This window comes from Heliangelus exortis, chromosome 3 (assembly GCF_036169615.1).
Source record: "Heliangelus exortis chromosome 3, bHelExo1.hap1, whole genome shotgun sequence".
NCBI classification, from domain to species: domain Eukaryota; kingdom Metazoa; phylum Chordata; class Aves; order Apodiformes; family Trochilidae; genus Heliangelus; species Heliangelus exortis.
In genome coordinates, this window is record NC_092424.1 from 88,114,637 (window position 1) to 88,124,681 (window position 10,045).

Here is a 10,045-nt window from a genome sequence, read left to right on the forward strand (position 1 = left end):
AAAAGACTTCTTTTTTTTCCTTCATTTAATTTTCTATGTATTCAGCATTTCAGTTCACAGCTTTCTCCTCCCTGCACCAAAATTTCCTGTGTAGCTGTTTACTTTGAGGGAATTTTCTTTGAATAGGGTTAATTTGCTGCCCTCTAGCAAATGTAGAAAACAAAATAGCACTTCACTGATATATTTCCGTAGAAAGTTAGTAGGGATACATCGAGTTCCTAACTCTAGGCATTTTATTTTAAGCTCAAGTACAAAAGAGAAAGGAATTCTAAATGGTAGCAAATGCTGCAGAGTAGCCACTGGGACTGAACTTCTGCAATGTCTGCACTATGCTACAAGGAAATAAAAAAGAATTTAAAAATGAGTCATAAATATATGTTTGACTATTTCAGTCATGAAAGCAATCCGTGAGTTAGAGGATAATATCCGGGCTTTTTCTGTAAGAATTGTTACTATCAATTAGCTGAGCAGGTGTTAAGCCTAGCTACTTTATGAAGAATTGTTACGATTTTTAAATATTTAAGTCTGATGGTGAGCTAGCAGCACATTTATATATAGGTGCCATTCTCTTTTTTTTTAAATATCTTTAAATGTTCCATTGATTACCAACCACAATTCTAAAACTATTAATGCATTTGTTAGAGAGAAATATAAATTTATGCTACTACTTTCCTAGTAACACTGAACAGTATGTTGCCTATCTTACTTAAAAACTGTATTCTTTTAAGGAAAAAAATAATAGATTTATCCTATTATTAATAATAGGAGAAATCAAAATTGCACTTATATGAAATATCAAAATACAAAGTGCAACAAACATAACCCAGTTCTATATTATGAATCAAATTAAATGTTCTGTATGATATGACAGTGTAGTATTATGTATATAATAAGCTCAAAAGAAAAGGCTACAGGTTTAGTTGGGTACATTAAATGTTCAGTTTGAAATAACTAGCAGCAGTTTAAGATTATTTCCAAATGAAATAAATATATGCCTACATATATTACTACAAGAGAGAAGTCAGGAAGATATTTATAGTATAGGAGAGACAAAGTCTATTTAAATACTCTAATAATAAACTGAACTATTCCAGGGGACTATCTTTGTGTTGTAGTTTGAGTTTGTTTGGTTATTGGGTTTGGGGTTGGTGGTTTGTTCTTTTTGGGGTTTTTTTGTTTCATTTGAATATTAAATACCCTTACATCTGTTTCAAAGTAAGGATAGCAAACTTTTTTCAGGAACAAATAGCTGATTTCTAATGCAGAGAGATACAGAGATAGCATTTTATACCAAAACATAGTACAGTAAACTCTGGCAAAAAGCAAATGGGAAGCCATATGAATTGTTTGTATACTCAAATATGCAGAAAGCAAAAAATCAAGAGGAATTTGTCAGATAATAAAACAATTAGGAAAAAATTCCAACAAAAAAACTTAACATAAAAATATTAAACAATTCAGCTTCACGTTGGTTATGTTGGAGATAAGATGATCCACTGACAAATATGGATAAAAAAGGAATGCTGCAGAGTAGTGGCAAAACTATTTCATTATTTGAAATTTACAAAACAATAATTGGGGGGCTTTTTCTTTTGTAATTTGATTAATAGTTGAAAATGAATTAAATAAAAAATTCAGAATATTTGGGATTTTCTTTTCAGATAATTTTCTGTTTTCTTCCCTTTAAAGAGATAATTCATGGCAGCAGGTCTTTTTCCTCTGTATTTGTGCAATATTGTTATATGATTAGCTATAGGAATAACATTCATTACAATTTAATAGCAATAATGACACAGAGAATATACATACTAAGTTAGGATGTAAGAATGAAAAGACAGCACTGGATGACAGTTACATCACAAAGGTTTTCTGTTCTAAATTTAAATCTAAATTAACTAATTTTTATAAGAGAAGTCTTAATTTTAATATGAGAAGCTTTCATTTAAATCATATTAAATTATATGGTTGAGTAGTTCTTCAGGCAAGCACATCAGGTTCCAAAAGTCTCTGTCCAGCTTCTCTTAGATAGTCCACATATGGAAAGTGTAATGTTTGATACCAAATAGTTATACAAAATACACTGTGTGACATAATACAAATGTAAGTTAAACTTAGTAAAATATTGCAAAAATTGCAATATGCCTTTTAACCACAATACCAGTATGACCCTCAATAATTTTTCTGTAATGCACTCCTTGTCACACTGCTGATTGTCCTCCATGACCACAAGGAAAACGTGTGGTGAAATGGGATCAAGCCCCATGCTCACTTCAAAATTCATTTACTAGTGCCTGGTTTTTAAACTTTCTGTTGGGTTTATTCATGTATAAGGGTAAACGCAATATGGTTTATTTAACCGTTATTAACTGTTTATCCATGTAGGGATAAATTATATACAGACACCCTCATGGTGGTCTGGCTAACTCATGGGGGCATTCATACTTTGAATGGACTCAGGGACAAACATTTACACCATCAGTTGGTCCACTGATAGCTGCTCATCTGAAACAAAGGCCACCCTCTGGTCCCCTTTGTGTTGAGACAGAGTCAACTTCTTTGCAACAGTTGTGTTCATTATTGATCATTCTGGTGACACCTACACCATACATTTTGCAGGTACTTACATTTTCCCAACTGTGCATAGTTACTAAGAACTTAGCTATTCACTTAGCATTTGTTACCTCTTACTGAAACATTTATGTAGCTTGTTAAGATTTGTATAAGCTATTTGTGAACAGGAAAGAATGGTTTATAACTTTTCTGGGCAAATATTTGCAATGCTGCATTCTCTTAGCCTTCTATCAGACTTAAGAAATGAGATTTGAGTAATGGAACTTTCTGTGCTTATGGAACTAGGCTGGCCAGTCATAAGCCACTTCCTACCTGAAAGCTGTACATAAAAGTTTGATTGACCCCCCCCAGCTTCAGCACCGACAATGATAAATTATTATGCAACTTCTGGTTCAGATTCTGTTAGAACCTTGATCTTGCCCAAATCTTGACTATAAAAAAGCTTGTAGTGGCAAGGGATGCTGTGGAGTCCTAAGGGGCCAATTGATCAGAGAGAAAATTGATGTAGATTCAGATAAGTGAGTGAAATCCATGGCAGCTCAGGGTTTGCATCCACTGCTTTTGAATATTTTAAATGTTATAACCCTAGCTGTAAGGAACTTCATTTTCAGCTCTTAACAAGAATATCATAAAAGCAGCAGCAAGCAGTAAGACCAGTTTATGATTTATTAAGTAGAGTTGGAAAGTTTTTAGAATCTGAAATAAACATCAGAGACCAGCAGATTGCTGCTTTAACAGTAAAACTTCAAATGGGAGAGGTGTCTATTAACTTGTCTCTTCACCACTCTGTTGAAATGCAATGAAGCTGCACCAGGGAAAGTTCAGATTCAATGCTGGGAAAAGGTTTTTGACTTAAAGGGTGGTCAGACACTAGAACAGGCTCCCTGGAGAAGGGGTCACAGCACCAAGGCTGTCAGAGTTCAAGGAGCTCTGGACAATGTTCTTAGTCATAAGGTTTAGTTTTAAGTAATTCTGAGAGGAGCAAGGAATTGCACCCAATAATCCTTATGGATCCCTTTCAACTCAAGAGGATTCTATGATTCTAAACTCATAAAGAAAGGGAATTTTAAAAGATCATGGAGATCCAGATGATCATTATGATCAACCAATCTTTTCTTACAGTGTTTCACCTGGGATTTAAAATAGACATTGTCTAGCAATAACTTTAAGTGAAAGCATGATATGAATTCTAAAATGTTTGAGTCTTAGCCATATTGTCCCAAAACTGGTGTGCAAGCCAGTAACACACAGAGTCCAAGTAGTAGCCATTTCGTAGTAGTTGTATACAGAAAGGAGTGTTATTCTCACAACTCTACTAAACACAACATTGAAGCAGTCATACTTTCATACATTTTCAGTTGACATATTTAGCATATTTATTGCTCACTAGTTTTTTACTGGTGCTTACAATCCCTTATCTTAAAGCTGATGTAGGATATTCTCATCTTTATATAAAGGTCTTTCAGTTTTACTGATCAAGCTCAGTGGGTGGGGGTCTTCAAGGAGAGGGGGTATCTAACTTGTGGTGTTGTGGTTTTTTTATTATAATTAGTCAAGTTCACCCATAGGACACATTTTGTCTGATTCATGCAGTATGGCCAAGCTTCAGCCCACTAAAGTTTCTAGTACCTGTTTTATGTCTGTGTGTTCCTTCTATTCCACTGTCGTGTCAAGGGGTGATTTGCATCAGTTACTTATTTTGTTTCTTAAGTTAATTAAGAATTATATCCATAAAGATATCAACATCAGCCATACATCTAAACTCCCTTTTCTTCACTCACTTACCAGCTCCTTCAAAGAACTTGATGACTGTGGTGGATTAACCTTGGCTGTATACCAAACTTCTCTGTCACTCCCCCTCCTTAGCTGGATAGGAGAGAAAAAAATAATATAACAAAAGGCTCATGGGGACGTGGAGATCACTCACCAATTACTGTCATGAGCAAAGCAAATTCAAATTGGGAAACTAATTTAATTTAATTTATTGCCAATCAAAGGTCATGGAAGGATAAAGAGAATTAAAAACAAATCTTAAAAACCTTCCCTTTCATCCCTTCTTTCTGGGTTCAATCCCAATTTTCTCTGCCTCTTCTCCTCCTGAGCAGGAGAGAGGGACAAGGAATGAGGGTCACAGTCAGTTCATCACATGTTGTCTCTGTGGGATGTGGGTCCTTCCCATGTGCTGCAGTTCTTCAAAAACTGCTCCAGAATGGGTCCTTTTCATGTATCCTTTCCACAGGATGAAGCCCTTCAGGAATGCTCATAGGTCCTTTCAGAAGCCTCATCCAGCGAGGGGTCTCCATGGGGTCACAGACTCCCTGGGACCCGTCCAGCTGCTCTGATGTGGGTCTTCCATGGGTTGCATGGATATATCTGCTCCACCATGGACCTCCATGGACTGAAAGGGGACAATCTACTTCATCATGGCCTTCACCATGGGCTCCAGGGAATCTCTGCCCCAGTGTCTGGAGCACCTCCCTCCCCTCCTTCTTCACTGACCTTGGTGGGTGTAGAATTTCTTTCACATTTTCCCCTGTCTCTCTTCTGGCTGTTGTGCAGCTTTTTTTTTTTGTTGTTGTTTTTTTGGTTTTTTTTTCTTCTTAAGAATGTTGTTACAGAGGTGCTACAAATTGGGTGTCCCTTTAAAGCACATCATATTTATAAATTACTTTCTGCCATGTATGCTCAGATAGTTCTAAGTGTCAGTGGGCTTCATTGAATGTTTTGGAGTTTGTGCCTGATTTTGTTTGTCCTGTCAGTGGAGGGTGATGCAAAAGGTCTGGCTCCCTCTTCTTCGGTCTTTACCGTCAGGTGTTTATGCACTTCAATAAGATCCCCCCTGAGCCTTCTTGCTCCCTTGTTAACAGCCTCAGCTCTCTCAGCTTATCCTGATATGAAGGATCCTAAGAAATGAAAACAAGTTGTGACAATTGAATTTCACTGCTGGAGTACTATTGCAAAATGCAAGATCATGAATTAAATCATACATCACATAAAAGTAATTGCAAATGTCTGAAATGGATATTGAAATCTCCAAGTATAGCTCATGTATTGTAATGGGTTATGGAAGTCAACAGATTAAATGTTTCAAACAAATACTGCTTTGTTTAACTAGAATGCTTATGCACCAAACAAGCAGACAAAATGCTAGAAAACTTATCAGACCCAAAACTGAGAACAAAACATAATTAGATTTCAAATCTACAGTAAGTGGAGAGAATTCCCTGATATCTTAGTTAATATATCTGAAATTAATTCCTTTTTCATTTATTATTTGTGGCAAAAACTTCAAAAAAAACAACAACAAAAATCCCATGATCAGCTAAATTGGATTTTCTAAAATTAAATTACTGTATTTTTATCAGTATATATATATTTTTAGAAAATAAATTGTTTTTAATTAAAAATATTTTCTAGCTTCTAGAATATTGGTACAACTTTCTGGAAAGATTAAAACTGTTTTATCAACAGTAACTTGAATTAATTTGCAGATATTTTTTACATGTTAGTTAATATAATATTATGAATTTACTCTGTGCTAAACACTGTCTTTAAGTCTTCTTAATGTTGGAGAGTTTTTTTGTTAAAAATACCACCATGACTGATGCTATTTGTAATTCAGGTTTAAAGAGTATAGATTTAAGTAAAAATCTCCAGTATATTCATTTCAAATGTTGAATGCCGAGTGTCTATTTTCATAATAAGAAAAATAAACCTTGGAAATCCAGAAACTCTGTCCTTAGTTCCTAAACTACAAGGGTTTGTGTTAAAATTCATATTAAGCATTTACTTTTAAACACTCTTACCAAGAAGTGGACAGCTGTATCATCTGCTTTGATTTTAGAACTTCCTTCTCAGCTTGATCAGCTTTACTTTCTTAGGCTTCTCACTAAGATACATCAATCTCCCTCACCTTGAGATAGATTGTATCAATTTTCTTTGTTTGCTTGCATTTCTCTGTTTTATGTATGTCAAAATGAACATGTTTAGGCAACAAAGAAAGGTTTATATGTTCCCTGTCCTAACTGATGCAGATAGATACTTCTGCGGAAAGAGTTCAAGATGATGCTTTGCTTGCAGCTCAGGATGCTTCTGAGGAAGTTCTTGCAATGCAGGTGATGAGCAAGAACCTCAGTAAATAAGAATTGGCGAGTGTGAACAAAGCAATCTTGGAAAGAGCAAAGAGGAGGCTTGAAAAAGTACAGGAGATTCAGATAGGGTTTTTTTTACATTCCTGAAGAAAACAATTCAATTTTTTCAATGCAAAAAGATTTATGAAAATTGCTGAACCACAGGACAGTGTATGCCATTCAACTACAAAATGGGTATTAGTAACACTGTCTACAAAATCCTTTTCTTCTTGTCTTATCAACTCTAAGTATCTTGTTCTAATAATCCTAGAAATTCAAAACAATCTGTCTCCTGAAAAAAATGAAAAGAGTTATATCTATATCAAGACTGTATGTGGTTTGGAGTCAGCAGCCATCTATCAGTTTCTAGGTTGAGAAGTTCTGGAGAGACTTTACTATTGTTTTCCATTGTCAGATATTCTAAGTGTTTTATTTTGTTGTGCTTTATGGGGTTTTGTTTGTTTGTGTGTTGGTTTTCTTTTTTTTCCTGAGTTCTGCTGAGTTTTACCAAAGCCTACTGTGAAAAATGAAGTGCTCTCAGCAGGACGCATTGAATCGGTTTCTGCTTTGCTCTGACAGTTACAATCTGTGTGCTTCCCTCAGAGCTGAAAGCTACACTGGCACATGCACAACTTTCATGAATGATCAGGAAAACAGCAAGGTATCTCTCAGAGTTGCATGAAATTACTTTTTGGAGATCATAATGAAAGTCTGAGTAAAATATGTGTATTTCATCCATCCAAAATTTATTGTTGGAGCAATACTATTTTAAGAAGATAAAATCAAACTTCAGATACCAGTGTAAATTTTGATATATCAGTACCATTTTTCCTCTGATCCAGGAAGTGTTGATGCTTTGACTAGTAACACAAGCATGGCTGAATAAAATCACCACTTGAAGAAAAGCAGCATGAGGTCCAAACCATAACTTTTCAGGCAATTATATTCAACCGCAATTTCATCAGGGTTTCATAAAACTTTCCATCCTATATTGTGTTTCTGCAAGTGAAACAGGTGGCAAGATACTGCTTACTCAAAAGTAGAGTGTGAATACTGTTCCAAGAACACTGACATCTATGTCAGCAGAAGATAATTCATTGTGATCATTATTTGTTTGTGATGAGAATCTGGAGAACAGTGTTGATGCTTTTTTTTTTTTTTTTTTTTTTTTTGCTATCCACAAGGTCTTTCTCCACAATCAACTAAAATCTGTTTCTGAACATAATTTGCAGTCTTGATTACTCCCTGAGTATCCATTACAGCTGAGGCTTTAGGAGAACTGCAAGTTCCTTTCTAACATAATACTTGTTAGCTCTTCACATAATTTGACATCAAGAGTGAAATTCTCTTACGCAGCCCACATGATAGCTTCTTCAAAATTTAGATTAAAAATCTATTCATCTCATCTTGACTCGTGGTGAGGCTGGCTTTGAAATATGATTTATTTTTCTGTGCCTTTTGTGAAAAAGATTTTTCTTCTGCACCTGCTGCAGCTTAACTCAAGTAGACAGAACTCAAGTTAGTGTCAGTGACTTGTAAGGTCTTGGCTTATTCAGAGTGTTAATAGTGACTCCTAAAGAGTGAGAATCAGCCTACTTACTTCTTGGGTCTTTCAGAATAAGTATGATGATAGTTGTGAGCTTTCAGATTTTTCATTCTTAACCCTGAAATATAGAGATCATATATTTTTTATTGTGTGGATTCATGCAAAAATTATGATGGAGACATCAAAAAAAAAAAAAAGAAAGAAAATGGTACATTCATAGGAAGCATAAATCACCGTTTCTTTTTTTTTTTTAAAAATTTACTCTTTCAAGAATACAATTAACAAGTTGCATAATAAACCTAAACTAAATTCCCCATAATTAGAAACAAGCCTTTCAGTCTATATGAGAATGTAGCTGGAGGAGCAATGGGAAGGTGGTTTGATTCCTGTTGGCTTGTAAAGCAGTAATTTGCAAAATCTAACTAAACATAAACCAGTTCTCAATTTCTCTTGTTGGCTAGATACACCATTTTACACTTGCTATCAAATATATTAAATCTTAACATTTCAAGTAGCATGACTTAGTGAGTTCTACAATTAAATGTAAGCTTCTGTCACCTCTATTAGGAATTTTCAAAAGAGATCTATTAGGAATATATATTATAAACATTTCTACTAACAGTGAGTATGAATTCCTTGTGTGAATGCCCTTCCCTCCTATGGAACTTGAGTCACCATCCCTGGAGATATTTAAAAGACATGTAGATGGGCCACTTAGGGACATGGTTTAGTGGTGGACTCAGTGTTAGGTTAATGGTTGGATTTGACCATCTTAAGGGTCTTTTCCAGACTAAATGATTCTACGGTCCTATGATTCTATTTATGCATTGTGTTATGAATAGAATTTAATCACTATATTAACATAAAAATACTTATCTGAGATTACATATTGCATGTGCTGTTACTGCATGTTTGTCAGCTATGGATTATTTCCAAGGAAAATGTAGCTGGAGAATTTGAGTTCATAGTGTCTAGGATTAAGTAAAACACAACACTACAGAATTGATGATTATCATTCAGACCTTTTAATAGTCAGTCATACAATTTAATATTATTTCATTACAACTCCAATTATTTTGCTTTCATATCTAATGCATTTTTAAATACCATTAAAACATGAGTCACATATTCCGGGCATATATTCTGGAGTATGTACTCTGGGCAATTATTTTTCAGGTAGACATAAACACTGGTTTTGTGCCTTGTATTTCTTGGTTCCCTGATATAATACAATCTCATCCAACAGTAAAGGCCTGAAGGTATTTTTGTATTACATGAATATTTACAGGGACCGTTGTCTAGTCCTTAGGCTTAATAGGATCCTCTGACCTTCCCAAACTATGACTTTTTCTTAGCCTCCAGAATATGTATCTGCACTCTGACTGCCTTATGGGGAATGATCCTTGGCCTGACCCCTAGCACAAACTGTGCTTGAAAACTGACTGTTAAAGAATTGAGTTGATAATGGTCACAGTCGTTCCAAGAATCAGTCTAACAGTTTAGAAGTATAGAAGATAAATGCCTTTTTCCCACTTCCAGAACTGATAAAATAAACTGATATAAACAAACTGCTGTAGGAACTAAAAAAACCCTCAAGGAAATGAAAACAAGGAAATAATCAATTTAAAATTGATTCGTGGATCTGGGCTTATAGTGCAATAAAGCTAAATTTGCTCTGTACCAGAGACTTATGTCCTTAACATAGTTCCAGGTTTTGAATTCTGAAAGTGTAAAAGTTATAGCAAAACAAGACTAATTATTTTTATTTGTAAGAAGTTGTATACTATCTGAAATGTCT